The sequence below is a fragment of the Mesoplodon densirostris genome, chromosome 7 (assembly GCF_025265405.1).
Source record: "Mesoplodon densirostris isolate mMesDen1 chromosome 7, mMesDen1 primary haplotype, whole genome shotgun sequence".
Classification (NCBI taxonomy): domain Eukaryota; kingdom Metazoa; phylum Chordata; class Mammalia; order Artiodactyla; family Ziphiidae; genus Mesoplodon; species Mesoplodon densirostris.
This window is the reverse complement of record NC_082667.1, coordinates 72,022,194-72,047,044: the sequence shown is the minus strand read 5'-3', so window position 1 is coordinate 72,047,044 and position 24,851 is coordinate 72,022,194. Positions and strand designations below refer to the sequence as shown.

At 36.7% G+C, this 24,851-nt stretch overlaps 1 protein-coding gene across 4 annotated transcripts in view; it reads left to right on the top strand.

Moving 5' to 3' along the window:
- Positions 1-24,851, top strand: part of SOX6 (SRY-box transcription factor 6) — a 636,653-nt gene that overhangs the window by 104,411 nt on the left and 507,391 nt on the right. For all 4 annotated transcript variants that reach the window (XM_060103234.1, XM_060103233.1, XM_060103231.1 and 1 more), the window contains exon 3: positions 23,133-23,214. The gene's annotated coding sequence lies outside the window, so the exon portion shown is untranslated. The remainder of the gene's footprint in view (positions 1-23,132; positions 23,215-24,851) is intronic.

The window sequence follows — 24,851 nt, the reverse complement described above, 5'->3', positions numbered from 1 at the left end:
ATCTCTTTTTACTCTCTGACTTTCTAAATTGTTGGTTTTTCTTGCAAACCTTTAAGATGGCCTGTCACTGAAATAAGGTAGGATTTAGGTTTATGGAATTTGCTTCACTGGCTATATTTAAGTACTAAAGAGCTACTCTTCACAGTCATACTATGGTTTTAGCCAGAAAAGCCCAGTATTAGAGACCTTGATGAGATGAGCAGTGAAGAGGCATTCTGATTTTCTTAGTATAGCTGAATTTCATCCTTCCCTCTTGATGTCAAGCCATATATCTTAATTTTTGATTTGCATATATGTTCACAATAGCTTGATGACTTCTTGAGTCAGCTTTAGCCCTAGAGTTTTTGCTTTGCCTGTCTTAAAGGAAGACTTTACATCTATTTTTTTTTGCAAGTTTGTGTTTCTTAAGAATCTGCCTGTCAGGATTTTTAACCTAATTGTTTTGTCCTTTTTTGTCTAATGAAACTCCCACACTTACTTTTTGAACTAATCCCTGTGTATTACACAAGACCAGTTAGAAAGAAGCTTCCTTTTTGTAGCACCAGAATAAACTGCTCTAAAAATTTGTAATACTCTGGACTTATTTCATTAAACCATTTTACTGGCACGATTAAACTACTAAGACCTGGGACCATTAAAACTTCCTCAGTACTATTATTATTATGGCCTATTTTACCCTTTATTAATTTTTTTCACTGTACTAAGTTCCTCTGCTCTTTATTTTTTCATGTTGCTTACTACATATTGTGCCATCACAGCACATTTGGTAATTTCAAGTTAATTGCTCAATTATCAGTGATAGTCATGAAGCACTTGAAACATGCGCAGTGGAGGATTTTAAAAATTTCGAAATAAGTTGGTGTGTCATAATCTTAAATGTGAAACATGCCAATATCTGCAGGCATAAAAATACACTGCCTGAGCTAGGCATTTCAGGGAAGGCAAAAACCTACTCTTAAAATCAGGGCTTTTGTCTGGCACTGAAGTGTTTCATCTTTGCTAATTTCAAACAACGTATCTAAATTTGATCTTGGTTTCCTTTTCAACTCTAAAAACTTGGTTGTGGTAATAAGGGAAAAGGGAAGTAAAACTGTATTGATTCTGTTCGAATGTTTAACCGGAACCTTACAGTCACGATATTCCCTGTAAAGTGGAATTTGGTGTGAGGTGGATCCATATTGGATGCCAGTCAAGGAAGTTGACTTACTAAAGAAGCAGAATGGTCTCTTTATAATGTTTCTGCACATATTAAGGCAATCCTCTAATCAGAGGACAGTGTTTCAGTGAAGATAGTATGTTGATGATTTATTTATATCGAAAAACCTCATGAGAACAATGACACTTTGGGGACTTTTTCTGTATCTTACACAGTAATAGTCTCAGATGCCTTCAAGATAACTTATACATTATGGCAAAATACTTATTGTAACTCTTTTGGCAACTAGGCAAACTATCCTTAAATTTTGCATTAGTATTCAGTTTAAGGTTTTTTCTAAACTAATATAGTGCCAACAGCTCTTTTTTAGATGCTGTTATGGTTCTTTCATATTTGTATAGTAAAGCTGAAGTTACTGGCTACATTTGAAGGTGGAGTAGAGCAGCACAAGAGTCAACATTAAAGGGATTCAGGGCCTGTTGGAGAAAAATTCTTCCTAACTTGAGATTGGAAACAACGTGGGGCTTGAGGGCAGTTTGCTAAGAACGGCTAATAAATTTGAATATTCCCCCCAAAAGCTGCTCTCTGAACTTGTTTTTAACCAAGAAGATAGGGTTAATCATTTTCCAGTATTCTTACATAGATTTTATTAATATTTAAAGGAATTAAATGCATATAGAGAAGGGGAAATAAAGCCATAATTTGAACTGAGTGGTGGTCTCAAATACAGGGAAATGAGGGAGTGTCCATAAATGTACTAAGTATGCACAGCTAGCTATTATTTTATAATCTAATAATCTATAAGATGTGAAAGATAGTCTGTTTATAATTCAGGAAAAAATAAAGTCATTGACTTTCTCAAGCATTTAGATAGAAATATTTTTAGTAACTCTTCAGTTTATAAAGATTGTTTGAATAATCAAAATCTAGTGCATTTTGTTGTATGCTTGTCTCTACACATCACTTTCAGCACATAGTTTTATCTGAAGTACATATTTTATGTTATCTTGGGGTATGGGTATAAATGCTTAGCATTTCACCAAATTTTTGCCATCTCCTAACATTAAAATGTGAGTTAAGTATTTCCAGTGAAGATAAAAATATTTTCTGCATTCTCTTCTTTCTCCCTCTCTTCATCTCTCCTTCCCTTTTGCCCTACTCTCTCTCTCTCTCTCTCTCTCTTCGTATTTCTTACTGGAGTTTTTCAAAGATGCAAGGCAATTATTGTGTAAAAAGATTAATTTCCTAAGCATTATCTTCCATCGATGACTGGCAAAAAAGACTTATTTTTAATGTTTAATCAGTCAAAAAGTTTGTCCACATGATGTAATTCCTGTTTTTATTATTATTTGCTTAGCAAGTGCTTGCAAGAGAAAAAAAGATGGTCCCTAACCTAAGGGTTTAAAAATTGATTTGTTACTAGACAGTTTATGTGGGTGGAGTTTTCTTTGGATACAAGCTGTACTGGAGTTAGCTCTTTCTTTTCAGCTCACACAGTTTCATATAAACTTAAGTGAATGAATTCATTAATAAAAGCAGATTTTCTATTTTTATTTCACCTTTGGGCTCTTTTATACCTTTCGAAAATACAAATACAACAAAAAGGTATGTTTGACAGTTAATTATTATTTTTACCTTTTTGACCCACGTATAGTAGATAATTAAGCAATAGCATCGATGGAATCCAGGTCTGCACCCCTATAACTGCCTACATTAGGCAGAATATAGATTATTTTTTTTCTTCAAGCTGTGGCAGCTGGTAACAAGCCTATGACTTGGTTTTTAATTATTACCACTAGTGTTCTGAGTTTCACTGAACATAGTACAAAAGAAATACTGGTGTTATTCCTCTTGTGAATATTATTTTTCTTCCAGTTATTACATATATATGGCATCATCAATTAGAATGGGTTGTTTTAAGGTGAGATTGGTTGCACATAATTTGATATCTGATACAGCATCAAGTGCACACTCACTGAATGGTTGACAGCTTTAAGGGATGGAAACATTTTGGGCTTTGTCCCTGGTAGTGGCAGTAGGTGGAATCCACTGTTGATTTTGTGACTAGTTACAGAGAATTTTTCCCTGGACTTGCAGTCACAGAATAGATAGCTGCAAGGCAATATCTGGTGGATGGCTGAGAAAGTAAAGCATGAAAAATGTGGGTGTAAACAAGAGAGCTGAGTGTCAGTAAACTTTGAGCGCCTGGAGCTTTCTGAGGAGAAGATATGGTTGAACAAATGGAAGAAATACCTGTCCCTCCAATTTCACTGCAGTAATTGAGAAGAGGAGACAAAATGGAAAGAAATTAGTGAAATAGGAAATGACTGAAATAGGAGATCTTTGTAAAATCACAAAATGGATTTGAGGACAGTGTTTTAAGATGTGGAAATACTTGTTTGCGTCTGACAATAGTAATTTAAAAGGAGTTCTACAGGTTTTTTTTTCCCCTAATCTGTTTCAATTTTATTGATTTCAATTCAATGCATTCTAAGGACAACTGTAGGAATTTTAGGAAATGGGTACCTCGCAGGTAAAAAACTAGTGAGAATAATTTTGCTTTATCTGGGTAACAATTAATATAGAAATATATGAAAATAATCATCTATGTATCACACTCTATATTTTACATGGGATACCTTTAGAAAGGTCTCATTGTAACCATGACCAAGTAGCATCCTTATATCTTCTAGAACGAGGAATCACATGAATTAGGTTTCAATTATGGTATATGATGTTTTTAGTTTTGGAGGTTGGAAAACTCTTTGAAATCACATTTCTATAAAGTGATTTTTTAGTGTGATGCGTCTTCCTTCCTTTCCTTTCTCCCTCTACTTCCCTTTCTTCCTTTCCCTCCATCCTTTCTGTCCTTTCTTTCATTTAGAGATAGTTTGTTTTCAATTAGTATGTATGCTGCTTGCCAAGCTGTAGAGTAATACCTAACTTGTGTTCCTTAAGTTGTATGCAGGGTCACCTTTTTGATTAAGGACTAAAGAGTCCTCATTGGGTTTCTTATATGAACTAAGAGCACTCTCATCCATTTTATGCAATCAAAGAAACTGAGGAAATTTGGAATTAGTTTTACTCTTGTGAGGTGATGAAGATAAGATAATTGGAAAGAAATTATAATCTTTATTGACCCAGCAGTTTACTAAACGTGAATTAGGATTTGTCAAATTTTAAGGCTTGTTGAGTGTTTGCTCACTAAAAACAAGATAGAGGAATAATCATGGTCTAAAAGGAGAACTTTTAAGTTTTCAGAAAGACTTCCTGCATTGAGATATTCTATGAAATCGTATACTCACAACCTTAAGGGAGGTCCTTAGTTGTGTTCTTCTGGCAAGTCTTCCACATTGAGTGAATTCGTCTCAGTTCTTGATGTGGGTTGTTTCTTGAGAATAGTTTGATTTAGCGTTAAAGGGGGTTAAATATCCTATGCAACCAAAAGGGGAAAATTTATAAATTATCTCAGGGATACTAAGCAGGAGATGAAACCCAGATATGCCTGAAAGAAAGTTGTGGATTGGTCAAGGTTATGAGTATATAGAACACTGATAGAACAACAAACTATGCATCAGTTTGCAGTGTCTGGAGCGAATAGACTGCTACTCTCCCCCAACAGCACCTACCGGTGCTTTAATACTTCCCAGTTTCTCTGTCAAGAGACAAGGTGAGGGAATCAAGTGTCTATATTTGGCAGAGAGAAGTTAAAAACAGCTGTTGCTTGTGTTGAACACCTGTATGTTCTAGGCATTGGGCAAGGCACTTTTACCTTGTTATTTTTAATCCTTTTAACAAATCCCCCAAATCCCTGGTTGTTTTCTATAAATTCTGATTTATTTTTTACCTTCATAGCACTTAAAATTAGTAGTTATCCTGTATTTGTATGTTTATGTAATGTCTATTTTCTTCACTAAACTAAAAGCCCTGTCAGGGTAGAGACCAAGACTATTTTGTTCAAACCTGTATACCCAGTTTCTAGCACAGTGCATGACACATACTAAGTTCCTAGTAGATATTTGTTGAATAAATAAACAAATGAACAACAACAAAAACAAAAGATAAAGGAAAGAAGGAAGGAATGCAAGGAAGAAGAAGGCAGAGCTGGAATTCAAACACAGTCTGTTTGATTTCAGATCACATCTCTTCCCACTCTAGAACACCAGCACAGTTTCACTTCATCTAGAATATTCTTGATTATATACTTAACTGATAAAATTTCCCTAAGTTCAGCTGTCTTAGAGCCCCTCAAATCTGTTTACATCTTATTCTGAGAACTCTTACATCTTACCCTGAGACTGAATGGCATGAAAAAGGCCGTCCCATCTTTTTGTCATCCTGTTGGAATATTGCAACCATTTTATGCTAACAGTTCTCTCCAGAAATACAGATTTCATATTCTAGATTTTGGGGTTTCTGTTTCTCCTACACAAAGAGAGTGTACTTCTTTCTTTCCTTCTCTGAGATTGACCTTTAATTTAGATCGTTGTGCTGCTAAATTGACTTTCAGTAATGAGCAGAGTGATTGTTGCATGCCCTGCTGAGTTTTTTGCTCGAGGAGATGTGTGTCACTCTTACTTAGAGAGAGCCTGTGGGAGGAGTCAGGCCAACCCAAGGGGCTCTTATCCTGGCAGGTGCCAGGCACTGGGGCTTGGTTTGGTCATTCCGCAGTGACCTCTTTCCATTTACTTCATTTTTACTGCTTGAATTTTTCCTTGACAACTATCATTGTCAAGAAGTTTTTTGTTTTAATATTGGTTTTTACATGACACTATCAACCATTTCATTTCCTTTTATTCCTGGTGTCATCTTTTAAAAAAGCCTTACTGTGTTTTTCCATTCTGTTTCCCAGGATGGGAGGAGATGTAAGAATGTAGAGAGTAAATGCAAGGTTCATAGTGTGGAAAGGTGTCATTGTAGTTAGGCTTCCAGCGATGCTATGTAGCCTTGAAAGCATACATTTTTATGGCTGTATAGATGTGGTTAGTTCAAACAGGAATTGTGTATCTCCCAGGTATATTGAATGGATACATATTTAAATCTTGATATCAACTTAAAAGAGTCCTATTTAAATTCCCAAGAGGGTACAAGAAACAGATTTTTGTGATGTGAAGCAATAACCATCTTTTCTGGACCAAATGACAATTTTGGAAGCTCTGACCATCTGGGAATCTCTCATTTGAAGCAGCCTGGCCTACTTGGAAGTTAGTATCTTAGTGAGGAGTGATCTGAGCCATTAAGGTCTTCACAATGGATGGTGTAATCAGTGGTCAATCTGACCTCCAAGTTGCCCTTTGAAAACTATTTAAAGATGCGTGTATCTGTTTTGCCGTTATGGTAAATCCTTTTTTGGTAGCAAATATTTTCTTCCAAGGAGAGGGCTTAGCATCTGTTGGAAATTAATTCAACTCCACAAATATATACTGGGTGCTGTGTTCAAAACAGAACATTAGGGCTTCCCTGGTGGCGCAGTGGTTGGGAGTCCGCCTGCCGATGCGGGGGACCCGGGTTCATGCCCCGGTCAGGGAGGATCCCGCGTGCCGCGGAGCGGCTGGGCCCGTGAGCCATGGCCACTGGGCCTGCGCGTCCGGAGCCTGTGCTCCGCAACGGGAGAGACCGCGGTGGTGGGAGGCCTGCGTACCACAAAAAAAAAAAAAAAACACCCCCCAAAAAACAGAACATTAGATGCTGCTTTGGAAACAAATACAAATGTACAGAGTTCCTGCCATCAAGAATCTTAGAATCTAGACATAATTATTAAACCCTCTTATTCCTTTTTGTGTCCCTGTGTCTAACTCAGTGTGTGGCTCAAAGGAGGGATTAATAAATGTTAATTAAGTTGAATTGATAATTGCAGAGGAGATAAGCAGAGGAGATATGAAATTCCCTATGCAGAATATGTTAAATGCCTTAGTAAAATAAAAAATTGTATCTACGGAGCTTGTAAGAATTAAAGATACATCCCTTAAGAAGGACCTTAATTTAGGAAGCAGACTTTTTGATATTCTTTGAAAGCTGAATAGAATTTAATCAGTGGAATAGGAGATGCAGAGAGAGGTGCATCCTGGTAGTGAGAGGACTAGCACAAGCATGGGTATGGGACAGATGGAAGGAAACAGGGAAGTACGGGATAGAGAACAATGAGAAGTCCATTTTGACTGAGGTATAGGGTATCTATAAGCTAGAAAACTTAGTGTGATCATATCATTGTGGTCCATAAGGCTAAGCTAAGGTATTTGGTAGATCTTAGGGGGCCATCAAACCAAATAGCTGAGCGGTATGGCAAGAGCTTTGCTTTTGAAATTTTTTTTTGAAAAACTAGTTCAGCCAGCAGTTTGTAGAGTAGATTAGAGGAAAAGAAAAAGATTTTAACTAGAGAAACACCTTGTAAGATACTTCAAGCAGGAGGTAAGAGATTTAAACAAGAGTGGGTATTTTGAGAACAGAATGTTAGGAACAGAAAGAAGAGACTTTGCCAGTGTGCCATCAGTAAGACTGGATTATATGTGGTGGGGAGCATGAGGAAAAGCAAGGAGTCAAAATTACTCATTGCTTTTTCCTGTTCCTGTTATTCATCACAGCACTGAATTTTTGAAAAGGCAGAGGGAAAATATCTTGCTAATTATCTCTTGTCAATGCTCAAATCCCTTGCATCTCATTGGTTAGATTCCCACTGAAAACTGAGGATATTTTTTCTTCCCATGGAGGCCTGGAAGGAAGATGTGCTTTTAAAGGAATGAGAATATACTTAAAGATAAAATTACTTGGATGATTTAAAGGCATAACATAAACACAGAAGATATTAACACTAGGAGCTCAATCAAGTGCACAGGCAGGGCCTTGTTGATTTCAGGGGCATAAGGTAAAACTTGGCTATCATGAGTGAGAAAAGTGAAGATACTGGAGATTATGGCATTCCTATCAGGTGGCTTTCACATAGGGATTAGTACCTGACATCTGTGAGGAATAAAATGGGTATGCACAGATAAAATGATGAATACAACTCCCTGGTTATATTGCTACATTCTGTCCTCCACAGAAGGTATAGTCACAGCAAATATCATGCTTTGGATATAGGCCCTCTCTACTTGTCTCTTTCAAGGGAAAAGGAAATAGTGCAGGAAAATACACTCATGAGTAAGAAAAGACATTGGAATAAGATTTAAAAAATAGACTTTTTCAAGAAAATGGGATAAAGTCAAGTTGATTTTGAAAAGGATCCTTATCATTCTCATTACCTTATTCAGACTAACACTAACATGCATTAATTCATTTATTCATTCACTCAATAAGAATATAAATTCAGGACTCTTCTGGACATGAGGTGGAATTTAAAATGGTAAACGAAGAATTAGTCATCAGGAATTTATAATCTATTGTAGGAGGAGATGAAATATTCATATGTGAAAAAGAACAAGAAAGTAACTGATATAAAACCTAGTAATTCATCTCTGGGAAGTGCTTTGCCCATTGTTTCTTCTTGGAGACCTATGGTAGCTGTTCCTGTCCATTCAACTGTCTGTACCTTAGCCTGCTGACAAACTGAGCCCCTTGCCAGTACGTCATCAAAGGGTGCTCTTTCATAATCTGTGTATAACTTAAATATCTGTCTCATTTGTGCCTAGCAAGTTGTTCATATTATGTAGTGCATAATAGGTTCCAGTAAAATGCTTTTTGAATGAATAACAGAAACTCTACCTCTCATACATTCTATCAATTAAGATATTTTGGTTTAAAAAATCTTCTTTAAAAATTTATATATCCTATGGGAAAGTTAAAATCTATTACTTTTTCACATCTTAAGCTTTTTATATGCCTTTAAATTTTAAAACTCCAAAACAACTTTTGAGTACCTTCTGTGAATCGGAACTGTATTAGTTACTTCATATTAGTTTAAAAATATACCGTGTGGAATTCCTGCCACCCCTGGATACTGCTGTGTAATAGCTGTGATCTTAGGCAAATCATGTAGCCTCTTGGAGCCTTAGCTTCCTCACCTGTAAAGTGAGAATATTACCTACTGCATGTTTTTTTAATAGGTTTATTGAGATATAATTGGCATATAATAAACTGCATATATTTAAAGCGTTTAATTTGATGTTTTGATATACATATACACCAGTGAAGCCATTTCCACAGTCAAGGTAATTTACATATCCATAACCCCTAATGGTTTCTTAATGCCCCTTCAGAGTCCCTTACTCCTACCCCTCCTTGATCTGTTTTCAGCCTCATCCCCAGGCAATCACTGATGTGTTGCCACTATAGATTGCATTAAAGGTTTTGGTTTATGTAAGTGGAATCATACGTTATGTACTCTTTTTTGTCTAGTTTCTTTCATTCTGCATAATTATTTTGAGATTCACTCATGTGCATGTCAATAACTTATTTTTAAAATTGAGGAGTAGTATTTCATTGTATGGATATACCACAATTTGATTATCCGTTTAGGTTCTTTCTAGTTTTTGGCTATTACAAATGAAGCTGCTTTGGACATTTGTCTTTGAGTGGACATATGTTTTCTTTTCTTTTGGGTAAATACGTAGGAATGGAATGGCTAGTTTACCTAGGTGCATGTTTAACTTTTTAAGAACTGCTGATTTTTCCAAAGTGGTTTACCATTTTACATTCCTACTAGCAATGTGTAAGAGTTCCAGCTGTCCCACATTCTTAACAACACTTTGTATGTTTAGTCTTCAGTTTTAGCTATTCATGTGGTTTGTAGTGGTGGCTCATTGTGGTTTTAATTTTTATCGCCCTAATGACTGATGATGTTGAGCTCTTTTCATGTGCTTGTTTGTCATCCATGTATCTACTTTGTTGAAGTGCATTTTAAATCTTTTGCTGTTTTTTTAAATTGGGGCTGTCTTTTTTATTGAGTTGTAAGAGTATTTTTTTATATTTTTTTAAAATACAATTTATTTATCAGATAATGTTTTGTATATATTTTTTACTGGCCTGTGGCTTGCCTTTTAATTTTAAGTGTCCTTTGAGAGCAGTGTTTTAAATTTTGACAAAGTCCAATTTGTTGCTTTTCCTTTTTTAAAAAATATCTTTATTGGAGTATAATTGCTTTACGATGGTGTGTTAGTTTCTGCTTTATAACAAAGTGAAACAGCTATACCTATACATATATCCCCATATCTCCTCCCTCTTGCGTCTCCCTCCTACCCTCCCTATCCCACCACTCTAGGTGGTCAAAAAGCACTGAGCTGATCTCTCTGTGCTATGTGGCTGCTTCCCACTAGCTAGCTATTTTACATTTGGTAGTATATGTATGTCCATGCCACTCTCTCACTTCGTCAAGCTTACCCTTCCCCCTCCCTGTGTCCTCAAGTCCATTCTCTACGTCTGCATCTTTGTTCCTGTCCTGCCCCTAGGTTCTCCAGAACCTTTTTTTTTTTTTAGATTCAATATATATGTGAGCATATGGTATTTGTTTTTCTCTTTCTGACTTACTTCACTCTGTATGACAGTCTGTAGGTCCATCCACCTCACTACAAATAACTCAATTTCATTTCTTTTTATGGCTGAGTAATATTCCATTGTATATATGTGCCACATCTTCTTTATCCATTCATCTGTCGATGGACACTTAGGTTGCTTCAATGTCCTGGCTATTGTAAATAGAGCTGCAATGAGTATTGTGCTACATGACTTTTTGAATTATGGTTTTCTCAGGGTATATGCCCAGTAGTGGGATTGCCAGGTCATATGGTAGTTCTATTTTTAGTTTTTTAAGGAACCTCCATACTGTTCTCCATAGTGTCTGTATCAATTTACATTCCCACCAACAGTGCAAGAGGGTTCCCTTTTCTCCACACCCTCCCCAGCATTTATTGCTTGTAGATTTTTGATGATGGCCATTCTGACTGATGTGAGGTGATACCCCATTGTAGTTTTGATTTGCATTTCTCTAATGATTAGTGATGTTGAGCATCCTTTCATGTGTTTGTTGGCAATCTGTATATCTTCTTTGGAGAAATGTCTATTTAGGTCTTCGGCCCATTTTTGGATTGGGTTGTTTGTTTTTGATATTGAGCTGCATGAGCTGCTTGTAAATTTTGGAGATTAATCCTTTGTCAGTTGCTTCATTTGCAAATATTTTCTCCCATTCTGAGGGTTGTCTTTTCGTCTTGTTTATGTTTTCCTTTGCTGTGCAAAGCTTTTGTTTCATTAGGTCCCATTTGTTTATTTTTGTTTTTATTTCCATTTCTTTGGGAGGTGGGTCAAAAAGGATCTTGCTGTGATTTATGTCATAGAGTGTCCTGCCTATGTTTTCCTCTAAGAGTTTTATACTGTCTAGCCTTACATTTAGGTTTTTAATCCACTTTGAGTTTATTTTTGTATGGCATTAGGGAGTGTTCTAATTTCATTCTTCTACATGTAGCTGTTCAGTTTTCCCAGCACCACTTATTGAAGAGGCTGTCTTTTTTCCATTGTATATTCTAGCCTCCTTTACCAAAAATAAGGTGACCATATGTGCGTGGGTTTATCTCTGGGCTTTCTATCATGTACCATTGATCTATATTGCTGTTTTTGTGCCAGGACCACACTGTCTTGATTACTGTAGCTTTATAGTATAGTTAGAAGTCCTGGAGCCTGATTCCTCCAGCTCTGTTTTTCTTTCTCAAGATTGCTTTGGCGATTTGGGGTCTTTTGTGTTTCCATACAAATTGTGAAAGTTTTTGTTCTAGTTCTGTGAAAAATGCCATTGGTAGTTTGATAGGGATTGCATTGAATCTGTAGATTGCTTTGCGTAGTAGAGTCATTTTCACAATGTTAATTTTTCCAACCCAAGAACGTGGTATATTTTTTCATCTGTTTGTATCATCTTTAATTTCTTTCATCAGCGTCTTATAGTTTTCTGCATACAGTACTTTTGTCTCCTTAGGGAAGTTTATTCCTAGGTATTTTATTCTTTTTGTTGCAATGATAAATGGGAGTGTTTCCTTAATTTCTCTTTCAGATTTTTCATCATTAGTGTATAGGAATGCAATAGATTTCTGTGCATTAATTTTGTATCCTGCTACTTTACCAAATTCATTGATTAGCTCTAGTAGTTTTCTGGTAGCATCTTTAGGATTCCCTATGTATAGTATCATGTCATCTGCAAACAGTGACAGCTTCACTTCTTCTTTTCCTATTTGGATTCCTTTTATTTCTTTTTCTTCTCTGATTGCTGTGGTTAAAACTTCCAAAACTATGTTGAATAATAGTGGTAAGAGTGGGCAACCTTGTCTTGTTCCTGATCTTAGAGGAAATGCTTTCAGTTTTTCACCATTGAGAACAATGTTGGCTGTGGGTTTGTCATATATGGCCTTTATTATGTTGAAGTAAGTTCCCTCTATGCCTACTTTCCAGAGGTTTTTTTCATAAATGGGTGTTGAATTTTGTCAAAAGCTTTTTCTGCATCTATTGAGATGATCATATGATTATTCTCCTTCAATTTGTTAATATGGTTTATCACATTGCTTGATTTGCATATATTGAAGAATCTTGTCATTCCTGGGGTAAACCCCACTTGATCATGGTGTATGATCCTTTTAATGTGCTGTTGGATTCTGTTTGCTAGTATTTTCTAAGGATTTTTGCATCTATGTTCATCAGCGATATTGGCCTTTAGTTTTCTTTCTTTGTGACATCTTTGTCTGGTTTTGGTCTCAGGGTGATGGTGGCCTCATAGAATGAGTTTGGGAGTGTTCCTCCCTTTCTATATTTTGGAAGAGTTTGAGAAGGATAGGTGTTAGCTCTTCTCTAAATGTTTGATAGAATTCACCTGTGAAGCCATCTGGTCCTGGGCTTTTGTTTGTTGGAAGATTTTTTTATCACAGTTTCAATTTCAGTGCTTCTGATTGGTCTGTTTATATTTTCTCTTTTTTCCTGGTTCAGTCTTGGAAGGTTGTGCTTTTCTAAGAACTTGTCCATTTCTTCCAGGTTGTCCATTTTATTGGCATATAGTTGCTTGTAGCAATCTCTCATGATCTTTTGTATTTCTGCAGTGTCAGTTATTACTTCTCCTTTTTCATTTCTAATCCTATTGATTTGAGTCTTCTCCCTTTTTTTCTTGATGAGCCTGGCTAAAGGTTTATCAATTTTGTTTACCTTCTCAAAAAAACAGCTTTTAGTTTTATTGATCTTTGCTATTGTTTCCTTCATTTCTTTTTCATTTATTTCTGATCTGATATTTATGATTTGTTACCTCTGCCAACTTTATGATTTGTTTCCTCTGATCTTTATGATTTGTATCCTCTGCCAATTTGGGTTTTTTGTTGTTGTTGTTGTTCTTCTTTCTCTAATTGCTTTAGGTATAAGGTTAGGTTGCTTATTTGAGATGTTTTTTGTTACTTGAGGTAGGATTGTATTGCTATAAACTTCCCTGTTAGAACTGCTTTTGCTGCATCCTGTAGGTTTTGGGTCGTCGTGTTTTCATTGTCATTTATTTCTAGGTATTTTTTGATTTCCTCTTTGATTTCTTCAGTGATCTCTTGGTTATTTAGTAGTGTACTGTTTAACCTCCATGTGTTTGTATTTTTTACAGATGTTTTCCTGTAATTGATATCTAGTCTCATACTGTTGTGGTTGGAAAAGATACTTGATATGATTTAAATTTTCTTAAATTAACTAAGGCTTGATTTGTGACCCAAGATGTGATCTATCCTGGAGAATGTTCCATGAGCACATGAGAAGAAAGTGCATTTCATTGTTTTGGATGGAATGTCCTATAAATATCGATTAAGTCCATCTTGTTTAATGTGTCATTTAAAGCTTGTGTTTCTTTACTTATTTTCATTTTGGATTATCTCTTCCATTGGTGAAAGTGGGGTGTTAAAAGTCCCCTACTATTATTGTGTTACTGTTGATTTCCCCTTTTATGGCTGTTAGCATTTGCCTTATGTATTGAGGTGCTCCTATGCTGGGTGTATAAATATTTACAATTGTTATATCTTCTTCTTGGATTGATCCCTTGATCATTATGTAGTGTCCTTCTTTGTCTCTTGTAATAGTCTTTATTTTATTTTATTTTATTATTATTTTTTTTTGCGGTACGCGGGCCTCTCACTGTTGTGGCCTCTCTCGTTGCGGAGCACAGGCTCCGGATGCGCAGGCTCAGCAGCCATGGCTCACGGGCCCAGCCGCTCCGCGGCATGTGGGATCTTCCCGGACCGGGGCACGAACCCGTGCCCCTTGCATCGGCAGGCGGACTCTCAACCACTGCGCCACCAGGAAAGCCCAATAGTCTTTATTTTAAAGTCTATTTTGTCCGATATGAGAATTGCTACTCCAGCTTTCTTTTGATTTTCATTTTCATGGAATATCTTTTTCCATCCCCTTACTTTCAGTCTGTGTGTGTCCCTAGGTCTGAAGTGGGTCTCTTGTAGAGAGCATATATACGGGTCTTGTTTTTGTATCCATTCAGCCAGTCTATGTCTTTTGGTTGGAGTATTTAATCCATTTACATTTAAGGTAGTTATCGATATATATGTTCCTATTACCATTTTTAAAATTGTTTTGGGCTTGTTATTTTAGGTCTTTTCGTTCTCTTGTGCTTCCTGCCTAGAGTAGTTCTTTTAGCATTTGTTTTATGTAAAGCTTGTTTGGTGGTGCTGAATTCTCTTAGCTTTTGCTTGCCTGTAAAGGTTTTAATTTCTCTGTCGAATCTGAATGAGATCCTTGCTGGGTAGAATAATCTTGGTTGTAGTTTTTCCTTTTCATCACTTTAAATATGTCCTGCCACTCCCTTCTCGCTTGCAGAGGTTCTGCTGAAAGGTCAGCCGTTAACCTTATGGGGATTCCCTTGTATGTTATTTGTTGTTTTTCCCTTGCTGCTTTTAATATTTTTTTGTTTGTATTTAATTTTTGATAGTTTGATGAACATGTGTCTTGGTGTGTTTTTCCTTGGATTTATCTTGTATGGGACTCTCTGTGCTTCCTGGACTTGATTGACTATTTCCTTTCCCATATTAGGGAAGTTTACAACTATAATCTCTTCAAATATTTTCTCAGTCCATTTTTTTTTCTCTTCTTCTTCTGGGACCCCTATAATTCGAATGTTGGTGCATTTACTGTTGTCCCAGAGGTCTCTGAGACTGTCCTCAATTCATTTCATTCTTTATTCTGCTCTGCAGTAGTTATTTCCACTATTTTATCTTCCAGGTCAGTTATCTGTTCTTCTGCCTTAGTTATTCTGCTATTGATCCCTTCTAGAGAATTTTTAATTTCATTTATTGTGTTGGTCATCATTGTTTGTTTGCTCTTTAGTTCTTCTAGGTTCTTGTTAAATGTTTCTTGTATTTTCTCTATTCTTTTTCAAAGATTTTGGATCATCTTTATACTATCATTATTCTGAATTCTTTTTCAGGTAGACTGCCTATTTCCTCTTCATTTGTTTGGTCTGGTGGGTTTTTACCTTGCTCCTTCATCTGCTGTGTGTTTCTCTGTCTTCTCATTTTGCTTAACTTACTGTGTTTGGGGTCTCCTTTACGCAGGTTGCAGGTTCATAGTTCCTGTTGTTTTTGGTGTCTGCGACCAGTGGGTAAGTTTGGTTCAGTGAGTTGTGTAGGCTTCCTGTTGGCGGGGACTGGTGCCTGTGTTCTGGTGGATGAGGCTGGATCTTGTCTTTCTGGAGGGCAGGACCACGTCCGGTGGTGTGTTTTGGGGTGTCTGTGACCTTATTATGATTTTAGGCAGCCTCTCTGCTAATGGGTGGGGTTGAGTTCCTGTCTTGTTAGTTGTTTGGCATAGGGTATCCAGCACTGTAGCTTGCTGATCGTTGAATGGAGCTGGGTCTTAGCGTTGAGACAGAGATAGCTAGGAGAGCTTTCGCCATTTGATATTACGTGGAGCCAGGAGGTCTCTGGTGGTCCAATGTCCTGAACTCTGCTCTCCCACCTCAGAGGCTCAGGCCTGACACCTGGCCGGAGCACCAAGACCCTGTCAGCCCCATGGCTCAGAAGAAAAGGGAGAAAAAAAGAAAGAAAGAAAGTTATTAAAATAAAAAATAAATGGAAATTATTAAAAATAAAAAATTAAAAAGTAATAAAAAAAATGAAAGAAAGAAGAGAGCAACCAAACAAAAAAACAGATCCATCAGTGATAATAAGTGCTGAAAACTGTACTAAAACCAAAAACCAAACAACAAAAAACGGACAGACAGGGCTTCCCTGGTGGTGCAGTGGTTGGGAGTCTGCCTGCCGATGCAGGGGACGTGGGTTCGTGCCCCGGTTCGGGAGTATCCCGCATGCCGCGGGGTGGCTGGGCCCATGGGCCACGGCCACTGGGCCTGCGAGTCCGAAGCCTGTGCTCCGCGGCGGGAGAGGCCACAGCAGTGAGAGGCCCGCGTACTGCAAAAAAATTAAAAAAAAACCCAAAACTGACAGACAAAACCCTAGGACAAATGGTAAAAGCAAAGCTATACAGACAAAAATGACACAAAAAAGGATACACATACACACTCACAAAAAGAGAAAAAGGAAAAAGTCTGTATATCTATATATAAAAAAAAGTAAGAAAGCAACCAAATCAATAAACAAGTCGACCAATGATAATATATTCTAAATACTAAACTAAGATAAACATAAAACCAGAATCAAATTAGATGCAGAAAGCAAACTCCAAGTCTACAATTGCTCCCAAAGTCCACTGCCTCAATTTTGGGATGAGTCGTCTATTCAGTTATTCCACAGATGCAAGGTACATTAAGTTGATTGTGGAGATTTAATCTGATGCTTCTGAGGCTGCTGGGAGAGATTTCCCTTTCTCTTCTTTGTTTGCACAGCTCCCGGGGTTCAGCTGTGGATTTGGCCCTACCTCTGCATGTAGGTCGCCTGAGGGCGTCTGTTCTTCGCCCAGACAGGACGGGGTTAAAGTAGCAACTGATTAGGGGGCTCTGGCTCACTCAGGCCCGGAGGAGGGAGGGGTACAGAATGCAGGGCGAGCTTGTGGTGGCAGAGGCCGGCTTGACGTTGCAACAGGCTGAGGCGTGCCGTGTGTTCTCCCGGGGAAGTTGTCCCTGGATCACGGGACCCTGGCAGTGGCGGGCTGCACAGGCTCCCCAGAGGGGAGTTGTGGATAGTTACCTGTGCTTGCACACAGGCTTCTTGGTGGCTGCAGTAGCAGCCTTAGTGTTTCATGCCCGCCTCTGGTGTCCGCACTGATAGCCGCGGCTCGCGCCCGTCTCTGGAGCTTGTTTAGGCGGTGCTCCGAATCCCCTCTCCTTGTGCACCCGGAAACAATGGTCTCTTGCCTCTTAGGCAGTTCCAGACTTTTTCCCGGACTCCCTCCCGGCTAGCTGTGGTGCATTAGCCCCCTTCAGGCTGTGTTCACGCAGCCAACTGCAGTCCTCTCCCTGGAATCTCACCTCCGAAGCCCAAGCCTCAGCTCCCAGCCCCCACCCACCCCGGCTGGTGAGCAGACAAACATCTCAGGTGCTGGTCGGCACTGATCCTCTGTGCGGGAATCTCTACACTTTGCCCTCTGCACCCCTGTTGCTGTGCTCTCCTCTGTGGCTCTGAAGCTTCCCCCGCCCCCGCCACCCACCCCACGCCCCGTCTCCACCAGTGAAAGGGCTTCCTAGTGTGTGGAAACTTTTCCTCCTTCACAGCTCCCTCCCAGAGGTGCAGGTCCCGTCCCTATTCTTTTGTCTCTGTTTCTTCTTTTTTCTTTTGCCCTACCCAGGTACATGAGGAGTTTCTCGCCTTTTGGGAAGTCTGGGGTCTTCTGCCAGTGTTCAGTAGGTGTTCTGTAGGAGTTCCACATGTAGATGTATTTCTGATGTATTTGTGGGGAGGAAGGTGATCTCCACATCTTACTCCTCCACCATCTTGAAAGTCTCCCCTCTTGTTTTTCTTTTATATTTCATGCTTTTTATGTTACATTCAAGAAAGTTTTGCAAAACCCAATGTTACTAAGATTTTTTTCTATGCATTCCATTAGAAGTTTTATAGTTTTAGCTTTTAATTTAGGTGTATGATTCGTTTTGAGGTAATTTTTGTAATAGGGCGAGATGAAGTTTATGGTATATATTTTGGCTATGGCTCTCCAATTGTTCTAGTGCCATTGTCTGAAAAGATTATCTTTTTCCCCATTAAATTGCCTTGGCACTTTTGTTGAAAATAAGTTGACCATATATATATAGATTTATTTCTGGAGTCTCTATTCCGTTCCATTGATCTATTTGTCTATATTTTTATGCCACTATCTTGATTACTTGATTACTGTAGCCTTATATTGATACAGTGAGTTGTGAAGTATTACCTTCTATATAATTTTCTGGAAGAATTTGTGTACAGTAGGTATTATTACTTTTTAAATACTTGAAAGACTTCACTAATGAAACCATCTGGGCTTGGAGTTTTCTTTTGAGGAAGGTTTTTAACTACAAATACAATTTTTAAAAATAGGTATAGGGCTGGACTTCCCTGGTGGCGCAGTGGTTGAGAGTCCACCTGCGGATGCAGGGGACACGGGTTCATGCCCCGGTCCGGGAGGGTCCCACGTGCCGTGGAGCGGCTGGGCCCCTGAGCCATGGCCGCTGAGCCTGCACATCCGGAGCCTGTGCTCCACAATGGGAGAGGCCACAATGGTGAGAGGCCCGCATACCGCAAAAAAAAAAAAAGGTATAGGGCTATTGAGGTTATCTATTTCATCTAAGTTATATGGTTTATTTAAGTGCATTTTATCTAAATTGTTTAATCTATTGGCATAGATTTGTTCATAATACATATCTTTTAATATTTGTAGAATATTTAGTGATGTTGCCTCTCATTTATGCTATGAGAATGTAAACACAACATCAAACTTAATATTGCTTTCCTCTTTTCTATTTTATTGATTTCTGCTTTTAGTCTTATTATTTCATTTTTTTCTGCATACTTTGAGTTTATGTTGCCCTTCTTTTTCTAGTTTCTTAAGGTGAAAGCTGAGATCATTGATTTGAGACCCCCTTTTTCTATATAGATTTTAGTGCTATAAAATTTACTTCTAAGTACTGCTTGTAGCTGTGTTCCATAAATTTTAATATGTGGTGTTTACATTTTTATTCAATTCAAAATGCTTTCTAATTTCCCTTTTGATTTCTTCTTTGATCTGTGTGTCATTTAGAAGTGTTATTTCCTAATATTTACAGATTTTCAAGATATCTTTCTGTTATTGAACTACTAGTTCTTTTGTTGGTTGGCAAGTTCTATCAATGTAAACTAGGTAAAGTTGGTTGACAGTGCTGTCCAGGTCTTCAATATCCTTACTGATTTTTTTGGTTTACGTGTTCTACCCTTAATTGAGGGAGAGAGATTTTGAGAACTCTGATTAAAATTCTTCCTGAATTTTATTAGTTTTTCTTCCCTGTATTTTGAAGCTCTATTAGGTGGATACATGTTTAGGGTCATTATGTCCTCCTACTGAGTTGACACCCTTATCATTGTATAAAAAACCCTTTATCCATTGTAATATTCTTTGCTTTGAAATCTACTTTGTCTGATAGCCCTGCAGGTTTCTTTTTATTAGTGGTACCGTGGTATATATTTTCTATCCTTTCACTTTTAAAGTATTGTGTCTTCATTTAAAAGTGGATTTCTTGTAGCCAGCATGCAGCTGAGTCTTGCTTTTTTATCCAGTATGACAATCTCTCCCTTTTAATTTGGGTGTTTAGACCATTTATGTTTAATGTGATTATTGACATGGTTGAGTTTAAATATATGATATGCTCTTTGTTTCTTGTTTGTACCACCTGTTCATCATTCTGTTTCCCCTTTTTCTTGTTTTCCTTTTAATTTATTGAGAATTTTTATGATTTCATTTAAAATCCCTTATTGGCTTCCTAATTTTTTTGTTTTAATATATTTTAGTGGTTGCTTTAGTAGTTATAGCAACCTTATACAACTTCTCACAGTCTTACTTCAAGTAATATTATCCCACATCACACATGGGATGAGAATCTTACAATAGCATACTTCTGTTTCTCCCTCCTAGCCTCTGTGCTATTGTCATGCACATTACTTCCACATATGTTAAATCTAAAGATAATTTTTATCATTTTTGCTTTGAATAGTCAATATTTTAAAGATATTTAAAAAATAAAATAGTCTTTCATATTTACCCACATATTTCCCATTTTCAATGTACTTTATTTCTTTGTGTAGCTTCAGATTTCCATTTGGTAAGTTACCTTCTGCTTGAAGGACCTCTTTAATATTTCTTGTAGATTATGTCTGCTGGTGAGATGGTGATATTTCCATCACCTTTTATATTTCTGAAAAATCTTTATTTTACTAGGTATAGACTTTTAGATTAACTTTTTGTGGTTCAGTAATTAAAAAATATTGATCCATTGTCTTTTGGCTTGCATTGTTTTCAGAAAGAAGTCTGCCTTAATTTTTATTATGTTTCTCTGTGTATGATGTGTCATTTTCCTCTGGCTGCTTTTAAGATTTTCTCTTTTTACATTGGTTGTAAGCAACGTGGTTACTATGTGCCTTAGTGTAGTTTTCGTAATGTTTCTTGAGCTTGGATTTTTTGAGATTCTTGTATCTGTAGGTTTATAGTTTTTGTCACATCTAAAAAATTTTCAGCCATTATTACATCAGAATTTTTTTTTAAACTCCCATTCTTTGTGGAATCCAATTACACACATATTAGGCAGCTTGAAGTTGTTCTTCAGTTCTCTGATTCTGTTCACATTTTTTCATCTTTTCCCCCCCATTCTGTTTCATTTTGCATTGTTTCTATTGATAAGCCTTCAAGTTCACTTGTCTTTGTCCTGCAGTGTCAAATCTGCTTTTAATTCCACCCCTGTGATTTTTCATCCCAGACATTGTATTTTTTATCTCTAGAAGTTATAGTTGGGTCTTTATTGTATATTTGATATCTCTACTTAGTATGTTCAGTCTATTTTAGTTTCATGAACAAATAGAATGCAACTAATAACTATTTTAATATCCTTGTCTACTAATTCTATCATCTGTGTCATTTCTGGACAAGTTTCAATTCATTGCTTTTTCTCTTCATAATGAGTGGTATTTTTCTGCTTCTTTGCATGTCTGGTGACTTGTTATTAGATGCCAGAAATTGTGTGAATTTTACCTTGTTGAGTGCTGAATCTTTCAGTATTTCTATAAATATTTTTGGACGTTTTTTTCTGGTATGTAGTTAAGATACTTGGAAACAGTTTGGTCCTTTCAATACTTGCTTTTAAGCACTGTCAGTTGGAACCAGTGCAGCCTATAGTGTAAGGCTAAGTTTCTGCACTGCTGAGGCAATACTCTTCTGAGTATTCTGTCCAGTGCCCCTGGCATTGTGGAGTTTTACACTTTGATGATGGGAAATTGAATTATTCCTTGATTTGTGTGAGCTCTGGGGATTGATTTCTCTGCTCCTTTTAGGTATATCTGTCCCTAACTTTGGTTAGTTTCCTCACACATGTGTGCTTATCAGTAATTGTGACGGATTCTCTGCAGACCTCTGGAAGTTTATGTGCAGGTCTTTCTCCTCTGTTACTTTGCCCTACCAACTATATCCACCTTGGCCTCCCTAGACTCCCAGCTTCGTCTTCTTAACTCAGTGAGACCATTAGGATTTGCCTCTGTACACTGCAGTTGGTAATTTCTTTCTTGAGGCAGTAAGCTGGGACAACTGTAGAGATGACCTCTTTTGTTTTTCCTTTCTCAGGAATCACTTCTTCATTGCTTGATGTCCAGTTTCTGAAAACTGTTGTTTTTATATATTTCATCCAGTTTTTTTTAGTTGTTTAACCCAAGAAGGGTAAGTCCAGTCCCTGTTAGTCTGTCCTGGTCAGGAACAGAAATGTCTACATAAGTGAAGAAAATATATGATATATATTAAACATGCAGTATATTGAGTGCTTCACACATAGAAAGTATTCAATAATCAGTCACTATTGCTATTTCTCCACCTGCATCCTGTTCAATAATGAAGGTTTATTTTATATACCACCTTCCATATGAAGGCTTCCAGATGAATTATTACTCTTTATTCTTTGTACTCACATCACTTTTTTAATATACTTTCATGATGACATGGATCTACATTATAAATTTTGGTTTACTTGTTTGTATTTTGTGGTAGATTTTAAGCTCTTAGGCAAATAAGATCTATCTTGTTTATCAATCATTAGTTTCCAGCATATAGTAAATGCTTAGATCTTTGTTGCATAAATGAATAGTCGAGGTATCTCACACCTTTTATGAAATATTCAAGAGTAGAATTTTTGATTGGGAAGGAAAGAGAGATGGTTTAGTGGATGAGAACATTTGAGCAGAATGAAAGTGGAGAGGAGTTCCAGAGAGTAGCATGATAACAAAAGGTGGTTGGTTGAGGTTGATAATATATAATAATGATAATGATAATGACAATCGTACTAGTAAATACTACTACTACTACTTCAAAAGTTATTGTGAAGGTGAGAGAGGATAGAGGAGTATAGAGTGGAGACTAGGAAAGACTTATTGTAGTATGTCAATGCAACCATTTTGTGATACCTTCAGCACCTTGCTGAACATAGATGGTAATGTTGGTAACATTTCATAAATGTGTATTGTGTGAATCAGTGTAATTTGAATTGTTGTAATAGAGGCTTTTAAGCAAAGTGCTGAGAGAACACAGTATACTTTTTGGAGTATACTTGTGAACCTTGGAAGGAAGTGGTAGGGATGGATTAACTGAGAAGAAGCAGAAAGAAATTCTAGATAGTGGAGAATAGCATAAACACAAAAAATACTATAGGCGATAAATAAGCATAATATAACAGAAAGAACAAATGGACCTTGGAGCTGGGTTCAGTAGGGCTTCACTTTTATCTCTGTCACTGGTGTAACTCTGGAAAATTACCTACCCTGTCTGAGACTCAATTCCCTCATCTGTAAAATGGGTGTGGTTGTTGGGAAGATTATATGATGCATAGAGTAAATTTATTTTATGTTGCAGATAGTGGGTCCAATAACTATTAGTTTCTTCTTTTTAGACATTCTATATCTTCTGATGAGGAAAGAAAAATGCTTCAAGAAGGACTTTGTGACCCCTCATCACTTTGTATAAGAGCCCAGGTATAATATATAATTTATGAGTATAACTAATGTTCCCATTTATTTCCTATTTCCGTGGCAAATGAGGATTGCATTGCATTTTTGTGGTCTAATACTAAGACCTAAGTAATTTTAACACCCAATTTCTTTACATCTTCTAGTTTTAACTTATGTTTATAACTATTAGGATTATTGGCTAAACTTTACATACAAATGAAACAATTTTACTACCACAATAATATTTTTCAGAAATGTTTCTATTTATAGGGAATATATCTACTGAATGAAAGGTTGGAAAGATGAGTATCAGAAATCCTAAAATTTTTCAAGTCTGGAAACTACTTGTATTCTTTTAAATTATTTGTTTTATGAATAAAATCAGTTTTGATATTAATTTACCATCATGGAAATCATATAATACAAGGTACAGAGTAAAGTTTAGAAACTTTTGACTTTTAAAAAGTAATCATACTTTAAATTTCCAATTGGTTTATAAAAAAACATTGTTAATGTGCACTTACAGAAATATTTTGGATACATGGAGATTTTAAAAGGAATTCTAGCATAACTAAAACAGAGTAATCTTTTATTTTTTTCACTGAAGGGAAAATTCAGGACTCTTCCAGTTAAGTAACTCTGTCCTTGGTTTAGAGAACTGAAAAATTTGCATAGTCAATAGAATAAAAATTGATAAGACATAGCAGTTTTGGAGCCGATTTTCAGCACTGTTTTTGGTTCTTGAATACTTACTTGCATTGACATATACAACTCATAGGTATAGTGCATAATACTGCTGATCCTGCCAAGTGAAGAACCACCTTTAGTCATCTACCTAGTATCTCAACTGCTGGGTGCTGAGTTGGCAAGGATCTGGCATGTGGTAGCACCTGACTTCATCTGCTGTCTTCACTATAGACTGGTTCTTTGCATTTATGAATCTTAGTCTGGCCTTGATGACAGTTTGCTTGGTTGAAAGTCACCTTATTTTAATTTAAGACGTGTTGCCTCCATGATACTTGTAAACATGTTGAGAGGCTGAGTTTTGATGAATCTCACAAAACTCCTCAACAGGGCATGAACTGAAACCAAGGAGCTGACAATATTAATAATTCAGCATTTGGCAGTATTGTGGATATTAATGCATTCATAGTTCATCTTGACAAACCTGGGCCCAATCACATGTGAAAATGAGTTTAGTCATCTAATATTAGTTTCTGGTGAGTATTTTTATACTTTTCTTTCAAACTATAGATGAAATGAAGAAAATATTAGTCACTTCTTAGAAATGCAAGGTTCATAGCCCACATGACTATGTGTTGTGAAATAAAAAAAAAGCTTTACAATAAATTACCATCTTGATTTAATGAAAAAATGCATAAGAATTCTTATAGTGCATTATGGCTGATTTGTGATATTTTAAATTGTCCATTTATTCATAGTTGCAGAGTGAAGTACCTGTTTCGGTATTTCAGCTAAACATGTAACTCTTAACTTTAAATAACCAGTAAATTTACGTAACCTATGCAGGTAAACTATATAAAGCATTTGTCATAAAATTTAAAACATGCTAATAATAATACATGTAATAGCTAAGTATATTCAGTAATTAGGACTTAAAGTTATTTTACAAATATTGCTTTCATGGGGAAATAAATGTA